This window comes from Furipterus horrens, unplaced genomic scaffold (genome assembly GCF_987537825.1).
Source record: "Furipterus horrens unplaced genomic scaffold, mFurHor1.1.pri manual_scaffold_8, whole genome shotgun sequence".
NCBI lineage: Eukaryota > Metazoa > Chordata > Mammalia > Chiroptera > Furipteridae > Furipterus > Furipterus horrens.
The window spans coordinates 30,761,769-30,773,972 of record NW_028327178.1 but is presented as its reverse complement, the minus strand read 5'-3'; the positions used below and the strand labels follow the sequence as shown (position 1 = coordinate 30,773,972).

The 12,204-nt window shown below is 39.1% G+C and overlaps 1 protein-coding gene and 1 non-coding gene across 3 annotated transcripts in view; one reads left to right on the top strand and one right to left on the bottom strand.

Moving 5' to 3' along the window:
• The window catches only part of GAREM1 (GRB2 associated regulator of MAPK1 subtype 1), a 172,924-nt gene that overhangs the window by 88,985 nt on the left and 71,735 nt on the right, over positions 1-12,204 (bottom strand). The gene's annotated exons all lie outside the window — the stretch shown is intronic.
• LOC150002679 (U6 spliceosomal RNA) lies at positions 7,710-7,816 on the top strand. The gene has a single exon (XR_016512922.1). It is a non-coding gene; the product is annotated as a U6 spliceosomal RNA (small nuclear RNA).

Genomic DNA, 12,204 nt, shown 5'->3' with positions numbered 1-12,204 from the left:
CAGGGAACACTGATCAAAAGTGAGCTATATTTATTATTTCAAAACTTTATTGAACATCTGCGAACCTGTGCATCTTCACAGATCTGTTAGCAAGGTGTCACATTCAAGTAATTTTCATGGAATGTCAGGCAAAAATGCTGCACAGTAGAATTGAAAGAGGTCTAAATATTTCTTCAGTTAGCAAAAACACCAATATCCTTTTTACCCGGAGTCATTTTCCTACTGCCTTACTGATAACTCCTGGTTGCAGGATCTCCTTTATAGTCTCCACAGACACTGGGGCTAAGTACCAAGTGGTTAAATTATTCATTTTAATGAATGGATGTGGATCTATAAAGCCCCAGCCGTAGTTATGTTTCTAGCTCATTCCTGGCCACCCTTTCTCATGCTTTTACATACTCTTCTCCTCTCCCCACCCTCACCTCACATGCACGCACAATATTATGTAGCTTTTCAACAATAAGCTCTGCATTTTGATCAGGAATCCGAGAAACCTAATTCCCTAACAATAATAAATAATAGTAAAATTAAGCAAACAAAAGGCACTGCCTAGCACTTTTGTTTAAATATAGCTAACCAAGAAAAATCTGTTTTGGGAATTCAAAATAAAATGTAATAGCTGTCCTTTTAGAAGGTGGGCAATTAGTCTGCATTTGGTCTGAACAGTGCGCCTATACCACTGTTTCTAGAGAAGGCAGATAGATCATAACAGGAGAGGCATCCAAATGTTACTTTTGTTGTACTGTCTTTCCCACAGATAAGCTCTAACCTGGCTATATCCTGGCATGACTGCATGCTATCAAAAGTCCTCAGGGAAAGTGAAAAGTAAAGCTAATTCTGAATGTATATTCACACTTCAGGGCCCACAGACTTCTTTAAACAAGGAGGGATGAAGAGGGAAGATGAGGAATGTTTTTCACATCATGAATTTGGACAATGATCCAAATTACTTTAAGTCTGTATGTGCTAATTTTTGTATGTTATAGAGAAGAGATAGTTAGAAATTGGTCTTGTAGAGTTGTTTAAAGGCAACCAGTTTACCAATCTGAAACTTTTTCCTTCTACTTTCAGCACTAACAGAGAGACACTTTCGTGATGTTATTTGTTGCAGGTGATATGTACACAGAGTTTTAAAATGAGAGAATGATAATTGTATAGTTGCTAATAATCAATACATTTAGTTGAAAACATTAAGGACTTATTGGGGGGGGTAGTTGGATCAGGTATCATTCAAAGTAATGTCTTTTTATTTCCTGATGAATTCAACTGCATCACAGGACAACTTGTACATAAAGAAGGAACCAACTATAACAGTGAATTCTTTTAACATCACTCTGACACAGTCATTGTTTTGGAGTCTTTCTCCCTGGATGTGGATTTGTCCATATCACATAGAAAATAATGAGCAGAAGACTGTGCAAAGAGACGCCTGGCTGCCTGCTCTGGATCTGATGCTAATGTATACATATAGGCCTTTCACTTCCCTCAACTGTGAAATTTGGAGGATAAACAAAATAACCCTTCCCTTTGAGCTGTGAGTTGCTAATAAGCATCATTAGAAAGTACAGAGACAAAGTTTTATTTACATAGGTGCTAGATGAAGAAAATTATAAAAATTTCCATTACCTAATAATTTACACACTACCTTGTGGCAAATTTAAAGTAAATGTGACCACACAGTTTATATCGCTATGCTTATAAAAGCATATGATTAATTTTCACCATAACCATACCTCCCAATATTTACAATCATGTTTTGTGAAATTATTTAAGCCAATATTCCTCAACAGATAAGCTATACTCTTTTGATTCCTGAATTTCCCCTTCCCTTGTATTTAAAATTTCAATATAAATATTGTATAGTGCATATAACAAGAGAAGTTTAAATATTGAGTATGCCACTTTAAACTGTTCCAGCTCAATTCCTGTCACCTTCGCCACTTAGGGTGGCTGTCAGTGAGAGGAGCCAAGGTAATACGAAGGTCATGTTCAGACTACCTGCTGTTTACAATCTTTATATATCCTAGTTCTTGTTAGCAATCCAAACCATATAGACACATCATTGATTCAAACACTTTTCAGATCCTCTGATAGGCACTCCAGATACAAAGGGAAGTCTGTCCTTGCCCTGAAAGAACCGAAGAGGCATTGGGGAAAAGAGCATTGCAAATGTGGCAGTGCAACATCAGAGATGGAGTGTTACAGGAAAGCACCAGCAGAGGCTTCCTGGGTGATGGATGATCAGTGCAGGTGAGGAGAGCCTGGACGAAGGAAGGACGCAGCACCAGCAGTGCCAGATGTTGCAGAAACTTACAGAAAGGACCTGATTCACAGGGTTCCTCACTTTGTCATATAGACTTTCTCTTGTTGGCCTGGAGATCCATGGAAGGATTTAAAGCAAAGGTGTAAGGTGGTTAAATTAAACATACTGTGTGGCTGAAATGCTGACAACCTTCCAGGCTACCGTGTGGGTAGCAAATTTTAGGGGAACAAAGCTGGAGGCAGTTCAAAGGCCACCGTGAGTAAGAAATGAAAAGGTTGTGAATTAGGGCAGCACATACATGTTTTTTAAAAAGGACACATTTGATATGCAGAGAAGATAGAATCAGTGGTATCTTAAATCACAGGATGTGGGGGATGAAGTCGTGGGAAGTCTCCCAGATGTCTGCCTTGGGTGGTGATGCCACCAAACAGGATACAGGAAGAAGAGCAGGTGTAAGGGCCGGCGGTAACTTTAGAGTTAGCTGTACTGAGCTGAGTGGGACACTCCTAAAGGCCTATCTCAGGGAGGAAGAGGAGTGGGCCATGTATGGCACTCTGGGAGTCACAGAGGACCAAGGGGCGAGTGACACTGAGGGTGAGAGAGCAGGGAGAGGGACCAGGAGCATGTGCTGATGTCCTGGCAGCCTAGTGGTCCTGAATTTCAAGGAGTAAAACACAGATAGTTTCAAATGTGGTAGAAAGACCCAGCAAGGAAAGGATTGGAGAGTGTCCATTATGGAGAAAATGGGATGCATTAAGAGCCTTAGTAAAAGCTGTTTCAGAAAAGTTGTAGGAACAAAAGTCATACCACAATGAGTTATAAGGTAAATAAGAAATAAGGAACAGCCCTGGTTACCTAGCTCAGTTGGTTAGAGCGTCATGCCCATACACCAAGGCTGTGAGTTCGATTCCTGGTCAGGGCCCATATAAGAAATAACCAATGAATGCATAAATAAGTGGAACAACGAAGCAATCTCTCAATCTCTCTCTCTCTCTCAAGTCAATTTAAAAAAAAAAAGGAGGAGCAGATATGATTGATTGAGGAACTGTTAAGATATAGAATTAGGGTTTGGGTAGGCTTATGTTTTAAATTAGTTGAAATCTCACTACCTTGAGATAGCCAACATTGACATTTTGATGACCATCCTTTCATATATTACTCTGTGCGCACGTATTGAATATATATGTACCTCACTATAAATATATACATACATACATACATACATATACACATAAATAATGCAAAGATACAAAGAACATTTATTGCCAACAATATTATTATGTGCTAATAAAGTGAATTATATCCTTACACTTAAACTACCCTTTAAGTTGTCAGAAACACAAACATACATACAAAAGAAAGTCTCTCTTCTAAATCAAAACCCCAGACCTTTAAGTGACGTATACCACACTTTGACAAAACAAATCCATGTCTTACGCTGAGAAACATAACAAAGAACAGTCAGTTTAGGAATAGACACACCCAATCTTATTGATTTTTCGAAGGTGGAGAGCAATTACCCACCTGGAATGTTTCCAGGGGTTTAAACATACAATCGAATGAATAGAGCCCTAGGAGCTACACCTCCTAGCAAGGGGGTATTGGGGGTACTGAGAATATACACCCAATGAGTGACACCCAGTGAGTCATCCCAAAGGGGCAAGTTCCACCCTGTGAACCTTCCACACCTGCCTTCCTCACCACCACAAAAAAGAACAACACACAAAGCTCTCTAGTGTGGTGTTGCAATGTCAACAAAGCTGGGAAAACTGGTTAAACTGGCCTCGTCAGCTGAATGGCCACAGGATTTGGCTTGGGCTTGCTCTATCAAGAAATGGGGCAAGAGGTCAGAATTGCAACACAGAAAAGGTATCCTCCAAGGACTTGCAAAGAAGAGAGCATGACGTGGGTCCTTAATGAAAAAACTGAGTGTCATGTTGTGGGTTTTTTGTTTTTGTTTTTGGTAGAGGGATACAGACACAAGCAGCTTCATTTTGGTTACAGCTTCCTCCACTCCTTCACTATTATCACTGTTCTTAGGCCCATTTCCCTCCTACAGAAGTCACCTAGTAGTTATTAGAAGAAACATGTTTGATAAAGTAGACAAATCCCTGAATATTTATTTTCAACTAGAGAATGAAAAACGAAATAGTCAAGCAGCCTAGCTGGAGAGACACAGAAAGCTGTCCTATCAACTTGGAAGATAATCCCATTTCTTATTTAGAATGTCAAAACTCAACTCCTTCTGTCTTATTAGACATGTTTTAATAGAAGTAAATATTATCTATTTAGGTAAAAACTACGTTCCAATTTGGGGAGGGGAGATTTCTTTCCACCACTACGGGACAGACACAGGTAAAGAGTCAAGGGACCTTTGGGGTACAAAGACAAGACTCTGTGGAACTCCAAGTGCAAAGTAGTCCATTGGCAATGACATGCTCTTCAGGGGAATGAATGAAAGGGGACAATGGATAAGAGGCGCTTCCTACTGGGCTCATCACTTCTTAGTCTCCTTGGCTGAGTTCTCTAGGGAACAGAAACGCTTTCACTCACAGAAGCAAGTGGAAAATGGTATAGGAGATAAAGGGAACTTCTGGTTTGGTCAAATTAGGAAAATTTTTAAAAATATAGCTCTATTTTCTCATCTTTCATGTTTTCCCAAGACTCTGACAAGAACCAGTGAAAACAAGTGACTTTTTCAGGTCTTGCGGGTATATCTTTTTATAAGCAAAGGCACCTGAAAATAAGGCATCTGGAAGAAGAAGCCGAAATGGACCAGCTGTCACAGAATATGCTCTAGCTGCCTACAAGTATTTCCATAAGAAGGTCACTTAGGTTGGTTACTATGTGTCGTCCTCATTGTTTTCAACCTGCAGAGATCTATGAACCTGGTAATTTTCCATCCTCTGCTTTACAGTGAACCAGATTTACTGTCATTTACGAGAGGCCTCCTATTATTTTTGTAAATCAGTCTTCAAGACCTTATAAAGCTACAGATAAGAATTTCTGGCAAATGAACATATTGGTATTCACCCTGAATACACTATACAGACATAGTGCTCATTATTGATAGACAATGCATTTACAAATCTCATTTTGCTAATACACTGATTGAGAGCTTTGATAATTAAAACCTGGCTTGTGATTTCAGCAGTTTTCACATGATAAATGCTTTAGCTTCTGCCGAAGAATAGAAACCCAGTATTCACACCATGACTTTCAGATGTTTCATGCATGGTCTTCAAAGACACGAGGAACATTCAAGTAGATGTTAGAAAGGTGACACTGTTCTGTATACTATAGGCCTTGAGAACTCTAAATGGTAAATGACATGTAATTTAATACTTGTCCATGTATTCAGTTGTTCAACCATTTAAGCATCTATAATGTATCTGGCACATTGCAAGGCACTTTAAAGAATGCAAAGATAAGCACAATATTATATTCAAGAGCCTACAATAAATGATCACATACATGTAAAAGGCATTTTATACACTGAGGTACCAGACATGGTTTAAATAAAATGCTATGAGACTTATAAGAAGAAAAAGCCATTCTAACAGAATTTAAGGTGAGGGCAGTTGGAATGGCTTGAAGATAAGGTATCATTTATTCTAAGGACAAAAGACAACCAGTTGTTCCTCAAAAAGGTGCTAAGTACATGAAGGGCCAGGAGGATCTAGATCTACTACAAGTAATGCTTTGTGAAAGGATAGTTCATTATATTTACAAAGTTCCTATAGTCTATATATTTAATATTCACAAATATTACTGTCACTATTTTTAGACATTTGAGAACTGAGAAAGGAAAACGGTACTTTTTGAGGTTACAGAGCTCGTAATGTAAACTGCAGAGGCAAGGACTAAAATCCATGACATCTGCCTCCAAGTCTAAAACACAGTCCACCACATCGAGAGTCTGCATGTGTGAAATTATCTAAACACTGGTGGGACTACAAATCCCACGTTATGTGTGCTGTTTCTCAGATTCATCTGAGTTTGGAGGAACCTCATATCTTACTTATTCATACCAATTAAACTGAGTGACGAATCAAATGACAAACCCTATACAGTCCAAAGGTGCCAACTGGCGCAGTCTTTTTCTTGAATTAGGTTTCATGTAGGTACAGCATCATCACACTAGATGTCCTGCCCACCCAACAGGCGACCAAACTGGAAATCATTTGATTAAAGGCAGTGGTTGGGAGCTAGATCCAGTGAATTGGAATTGATTCCAATACTGAATGTATTAAAAAAAGACAATGGTACATGTCAGGCTCTTCAATTCAATTTATATCTACTTTGTTTGGAAAGTGATCAAATAATTTTGTCAAGATTCAGTACTGACTTTATATGGATATTCAAAAATAAGAACTGCCACAATCACCAATGTCACACATATATTGCCAAGTACCTTAATTTCTAACAGGGGGTCTGCACATACTTAGTTGAATTTGAAAAAGAAATGTGGACAATAATCTTAAGAAATCTGTCTCATCTTACTTCTCCATGTTTGGACAAATGGCTGAATTAAAGGTATGCTACCAACAAATCAGGACAGCTCAAAATAGATTTTTGGAGAATATCTGTAAATAAGATCTTTAATGTGAAGGTAGAAGAAATTTTAAATATTAAAACAAATCTATACATAATATTTAACACGTTTTCACATGCCAACAGAGAATCACTTTCTCACCAAATAATGGATAAGTTGACATCTCAAGGCTTCAGTGAGGTCAAGCGAAGTAAGGTCTTTGCAAGGGAAATAAGAATGTATTTTGGATTTTGTGTTATACTCTTAGGTTGGCCAAAAAGTTAGTTTAGTTTTTTTCTGTACGATGGCTCCATTAGCACTTAGTTGTCATTAACGTCATTTGAAACAATATTGTTAGATTGTACTGTGACAGCTGTCATATCAGTGTGCATTTAAAAAATAGACATCAAAATTGGTGAATTTTTGTGTAGCCATTTTAATACTGAAGATGGAAGAAAATAAGCAACATTTTTGGCATCTTATGCTTTATTATTTTAAAAAAGATAAAAATGCAACTGAAATGCAAAAAAAGATTTGTGCAGTGTATGGAGAAGGTGCTGTGAGTGACCAAATGTGTCAAAAGTGGTTTGCGAAGTTTCTTGGTAGTATTGACATTTGGCCAAGTAATTCTGTGCTGTGAGTCTGTCTTATTTATTGGAAGATGTTTAGCAGCACCCCTGGTCCTGACCCACTAGACGCCAATAGCAGTTGATACTCAAAATATCCAAATCAATAGTTATTGGTGAAAATGAAAAATGTGTCTTTTATTTTATAGAAAAAAACTAAACAGACTTTTTGGCCAACCCAATACTTAGTAAACATTACATTTTCCACTTGATTATTTCTAGTGTATTAGAAACATTACTGATTTTATAACCTACTCTTACATCTGACCACTAAATTCTGATATTAGTGCTTGCTTTGGCAGCACATATACTAAAATTGGAATGATATAGAGAAGATTAGCATGGCCCCTGCACAAGGATGACACACAAATTCGTGAAGTGTTCTACATTTTTTTAGAAAAGTTTGTCAAAAATAAATAAATAAATAAATTCTGATATTAATTATAATCTTTGATTCAGTTGATTTACTTAGATTTTCTAATGAGACAAATCATATAATATTTTCCCCTTCCTTTCCACTGTTTGAAATCTCATTTCCTTTTTTGTCTTACTACATCAACTACAGAAATAACAGCAACAGTAGCAGAGGACACCGACCTGGTTCTCAGTCTCCACCAGGTGCTCCTCTCAGCATGGTAGTTATAAGCTCATCTCAGCCTCATCACAAGCATATGAGATAGGTAATATTATCTCCATTTTATAAGTGATGAAAATGAGGTACAGAAAGGTTAGGCAACATATATAAAAAATATAACCCCTACACGGTTGAGCTAGGTTCAACATCATTTTGGTACATAGTACATACTGGAATTTGGAGTTGGAGAGGAACATTCAAACTGTTATGCTACCACTATGGCCTGAATGCCCTGCTCCCCCATTCATATGTTGAAATCCTAAAGCCCAATGTGATAGTTTTGTGCGTAGGGCCTTTGAGAGGTGCTTAGGTCATAAAGATGGGATCCTCATGAATGAGATTATTGCTCTTGTAGGACAGACCTCCCTCTGTGAGGCAGGTCACAGTGTGAGACACAGTGAGAAGCCCGCATCCACAACCTGGAAGAGAGCCCTCACCAGAAGGCGACCAGAACTGGGAGAAAATAAACCTCTGTTGTTTATAAACCACGCAGTCTGTGGTATTTTGTTAAAGCAGCCTGAAGGGACCATGTCAGCCAGAGCAGAGTAGAGGTGCAGGTAGGGACCCTCATTCCATTCCCGACTCTAATGAAATCGGTGCTACCTCGTTGTTTTCTGCCGTGAGGGAGGGAGGGATGAATTTGAGTCCGTGCCAGGAATTGCAGAGCTGACCCAAGGTGTCTCCTGCCACCTCAAAATCCTGGAGCCTGTGTCATTCAAGGTCTAGCTTTACTACTGGGCCGGTGCGGCCCTGACCAGCCGGTCAAGCATGCAGGCACTGGTTTGGGGATGACTGGACACCAGCAGTGGTGGACATCGGCCCCTCTACACAGCAACATGCTCGACGGCTGCCACGTGGGAACTCACCACAACCACACTGTCACAGAGACGACAATCCCTCAATGGTTCCCGCAACAGGCAAAATGCATCATCTGATTCTCCTTCTACCACCTAACAAAAAAGGCCCCTCACTCGCCCTTTAACAATGTAAGTGTGTGTGTATCCAGGAGGCGAAGTGAAGTTATATATGCCAGGAATTCTGTAGTTCAGCTTAAATGTCTTTATTCTTTATGTGTCTATAGTTGTCTGCACTGTTAACCCAGACATGGGCATTTTGTTTAAATAAAAGGACTGCTGTTTCCCCTACCTGTTTACACCTTGCAAACACCCAGAAGACAGGTCTGCATGGTGCTCCAGTGGAATGTGGGAGTTTCTCCTGCTAGATGGGCAGAAGGATGAGAGCTAGAGTAGTAGCACACTATGTACGGCTATTGTTGACAAGAAGGCTAGAGGTAAAGGAAAGATGGGAAAACAGAAAGAACAATTACAGCCTCAAGTGACAGGCTTTCGCATACCCGATATTATACTCTTTTTCATGATTCACCCAGCCTGGCCGTGAGAGACTCTGGAACAGCCGCAAGGAACAACAGAATGTATTATTTTTCACTTCCACCTTACTTATGCAATTTACGAGTAACAAAGGATTATATCTAAAATATAACCCCCACCTGCTGCCATAAGGTTCTATCTAAAATACAAATACAATATCATGAGCATGAACTCCCTGCTGATGGGAAACAAACCAAACCCAGAAGGTTCCCAAGAACCTTGGGGCCCGACCACTAGGGTAGGTTTCAGGCTGAGGGCTCGGGCTTCACAGTCAAACAGCTGTGGTTCTGAATCTTGACTTCACCACCTACCGTGTTTCCCCGAAAATAAGACAGTGTCTTATATTAATTTTTGTTCCTAAAGATGTCTTAGGTCTTATTTTCAGGGGAGGCCTGGTATTTCTAAGCACTAGGTCTTATTTTGGGGGGATGTCTTATTTTTTGGGAAACATGGTAATGATTGTAGGACCTTAGCTAAGACCCCAAAGCCTTGGCTTCCTCATCTAAAAAGGAACAGTTTCTAAGATTAAACGAGATCAGAGATCAGTGGGATGACGGGCCCAGCCACCACATAGTTGATGTTTATCAGTACTCGCTATGTGGGTCTCAGGTATCTCCACCCCTCCTCTCCAGCTGTCCCCTACTTCCTGCACCACTGCCCAGCACCTAGTAGGTATTCAATTATTCAGTCGACATCTGACTGAATATATCCAGACATGCAGCAACACTGCTTCAATGTAGTCTCTCCTATCTATTTGGACTTTCTATGCAGTTGCTCAAAGTTAAAAAAAAAAAGTGTGGCTAAAATGTTGGGAAGGGAGAGAATTAGCAACAGAAGAGAATGGTGATACCTCTATTGAGGGAGGGGGTGTCCCAGACACAACATGCTAAATTCTTAATTTCAACAGCGTTTTCAGAACTACATATTATGCTGACGTACAGTGCAATCTGAAGCAGGTAAAACAGGTTTTACAATGTTGTTTTAATTCTTTTAAATTCTGTTTATCCTAGGTATTCACAGATATCCCCATTTTTAACATAAAGGGAAAAGAAAGGAGCCAGGGGAGTCTTGGAGAATAAAAACTTTGCAGCTAAAGGAATTGCTCCTTTGCTGCCCTGAGTTTTTCCGCCATGACACACATGACTGCTGTCAATTTCACGCAGTGCGAGCAGAAAATATTGTCAATTCACAAACTATTTCACTTCTTTTTTTCAAACCATGCAACAGCTTGTTATGTTAGAGAAATCAACTCTGATTTCTAAACAACGTCTGTCTGGCAGCCTCTGTCCAAAAAAGAATTTTTGATATTATATCAGAAAATGAAACTGATTACCAATAATAATAAAGACAAGATAGTAATAATAATAATAACAAGTATCTGGGTTTTTCTGTCTTGTACCAGTGACATGGTGGGCTAGATACCTTTTTGTTATTATAGGATGTTCAGCAGCATCCTCAGTTTACAATAGATTACAGTAGGCCCCCGCCCCAACTCACGTGACAACCAAAAACGCCTCTACAAGTTGCCCAATGTCCCAGGGATGCAAAGGTGGGTACAAACTCTCACTTGGTCAAGCAACTTGCTTGCTCAAACTTGGTTGAGAACTACTGGTCTATTTCTAAAGAAAGAAAATGATTTTTTTTCTTAAGTAAGGAAGTAACAGTTAAGAATTGTGACAAATTCCGTAACAGATGTTTTGATCTCAACAAATCAACCTATAGTACACAGAGATATTTCTTTATCATAGTATTGAAAACAGATAACCAGATTATTTCATTTAATTCATCAAACTTTCCTAGATTTTTAAACAAAAATAATTCTTACTGGATGTAGGAAATAAGTAATTGTCAAATATAGGCAAAACTATTATTAAATCTTTATGGTATCAGTCTTTTAGGGCTTGAGATTTCTGTATATTTCCCCCCCTATGATCTAATCCCTTACTCCAAACAGACTTTTCTGTGCAACTCCTACCTCTGGTTGGCTGGCAGGCCCAAGAATTAAAAGGATGAAAGCATCCTTGCCAATCTAGAATTCCAATATCTGAGATGATGAGGGAACTTCCACTAGAAGGACTCTAGTGTCCCCAAAAGATCACAAAGGGGTTTTAAAATAAATCCGAGTATTTTCTTACTCATTTCTTTTCAGACAGTTTCTGTTTTGTTGACAAAATATACTTTAAGAGAAAGGAGTTTTTAGCATAAAAGAAAACTGTGGAAATAAATTAGCACCATTCAGAAAAGTGTGACTGAGCAAGGGCCTATGCCTGGGAGGATAAAAAAGTTTGTTTCCTTAAAAACTGGACCAAAAAAAAAAAAAAATCTCAGAACACCTTTCTCTCTTTTTCTTGTTTCTGTCATCTAGATATCAACTTTTCCTTCCTCAGCATTTCTGTCAGCCTAGGTCAGGACTTCCCTATCTTCCATCTGGTCTTTTACAGCAATATTCTATCCGGTTTCTCTCATTCTTCGCTCCAAACCAGTGGGGCAGGTGGGGGTGGAGGTGGGGAGGTGTGGTGGCCTCAGGTCATCTTTTTAAAAGGAAGGTTATGTGAAGGACCCCCCACCAAGGTCCAGAGATTACAGTTCCCATTAGTCATCTGAGAATTCAAATTCCTTCACTTTTGTTCCAAGCTAGGTTTTTAACCTTATTTTCTAACTACTCCTTCCTCCTCTATCTGACAAGTAATTTAAATTATCCTTACTACTGCCCACCATCCAAACCTTTGTTCAAGCTGGTACTTTGTCTAGAATGCCCC